Raw genomic sequence first — 1,533 nt, 5'->3', positions numbered from 1 at the left:
AGTGAGTTTACCCCTATGAGACTGTGAGAGGCCCGGGGCCTACCTCAAAGGAGCGGGGTCACGACGCTAGCTAGCAGCGGGCCCCCTCCCGGTCCCCGGGCCCGGCGGCGCGGCGGCGGCTCGGTTGTGAGGAGGCGGGGAAGCGGGTGTCCGGGCCCCGCCATGGAGGGCATGGACGTGGACCTGGACCCGGAGCTGATGCAGAAGTTCAGCTGCTTGGGCACCACCGACAAGGACGTGCTCATCTCCGAGTTCCAGAGGCTGCTCGGCTTCCAGCTCAATCCTGCCGGTTGCGCCTTCTTCCTGGACATGACCAACTGGTGAGCCGGCCCCGCCGTGCCAGCGCTGGCAGCGGCCTCGGGGCCCCTAGGGGAAGGGAAGGGACTCTCGAGCTCGGCGGCCGGGCGAGCCAGGCGGGTACTGAGGGCCACCCCCTTCCAGGGACGGGTAGGACAAGTGGGGGAGCACCGGGGGCATAGGAAGAATTAGAGGGCTGAGCAGGGCTAGAGGAGAGTTAGGGGCCACGGAGGCAGAAGGGGCGGAAGGGAGATGGTGTGGGCAGCTCCTAAGGTTTTTCGAGGATTAGGGGCCAAGGGCCAAGGGACGTGGGATGAGAGGAAAATACTTAGGCATTCAGGCATAGTGGGTAGACTTGGGAGGAAAAGGGTTATGGTATTGGCTGAGAGTAAAAAGCACAGGAGATCTGGATTTGGGGAGGGGGGGAAAAGGTTGGGGTTTGGAGTGAGGGGCTGAGGATGCCAGGATTGGGCGGAAACTATAGGGAAGGATTAGGTACTGTGGAGCAACCTGAGCACTGGAGAGGCTTGGGAGTTAGGAGCTGAGAACAGATTAATTTGTGTGTCTGTCTCTTTCCATCTGAGGATAGATAGGGAAAAGGGGGTGATATTATAAGGGAAGACAAGGGTGTATGGTGAGGGAGATGACTTTCTTAAGAGTTATGCCAGGGAGGAGTAGGATCTGCTAGTAAATTGACACATGGAGGACCGGGAGTGTTAGACTTGGGACAGGGCCTGGGAACCACCTTAGGAAAAGTGGGGGAAATGAGATGATCTTGGGGGAAGGAACTTTCTGAAGGGACAGGACTCCTGGCAGAGGGTTCATCTGGGGCCACCAGAATGCTGGGAATGGAGAGGGGCTTATCTGAAAGAAAACTAAGTTGACAGATGTTTGGGAAAATGGAGAACTTAGGCTGGGAGCCAAGTGTTTTTGTCTTCACCTTGTAGAAGACTGAATTGGGGCAGAAGACTATCCGACGTAAAGGAGTGTTTCTTGGCTTTGAAAGTAGCACTTGCTGTTGTTGATAAGCCAGGCTTCCCCTTGTACTCTGAATAGAGGTTGTTGGATTCACTCGGAGGCAGAGTTGGAGCGGAGACGATTAGACTTTCTTTGAAAGGATTTCAGGTGAAACAACTAATATGTCTTTGGGCAAAAGGCAAAAGGTTCAGTGCCCTTTGCTCTGTTGGGCATTCAATCTCCTGACATGTGGAATCTTGTTTCTTTTGGCATCACTTG

The 1,533-nt window shown here is 55.3% G+C and overlaps 1 long non-coding RNA gene across 1 annotated transcript; it reads right to left on the bottom strand.

The window, feature by feature from the left end:
• Positions 1–6: 6 nt before the first annotated feature.
• LOC108530759 (uncharacterized) lies at positions 7–613 on the bottom strand. The gene has a single exon (XR_001885942.1). It is a non-coding gene; the product is annotated as an uncharacterized LOC108530759 (long non-coding RNA).
• Between the last annotated feature and the right edge of the window lie 920 nt (positions 614–1,533).

Source organism: Rhinopithecus bieti, unplaced genomic scaffold (assembly GCF_001698545.2).
Source record: "Rhinopithecus bieti isolate Rb0 unplaced genomic scaffold, ASM169854v2 scaffold_8862, whole genome shotgun sequence".
In the NCBI taxonomy this organism is placed as follows: domain Eukaryota; kingdom Metazoa; phylum Chordata; class Mammalia; order Primates; family Cercopithecidae; genus Rhinopithecus; species Rhinopithecus bieti.
The sequence above is the reverse complement of the archived record's forward strand: the minus strand, read 5'-3'. Positions and strand labels throughout refer to the sequence as shown.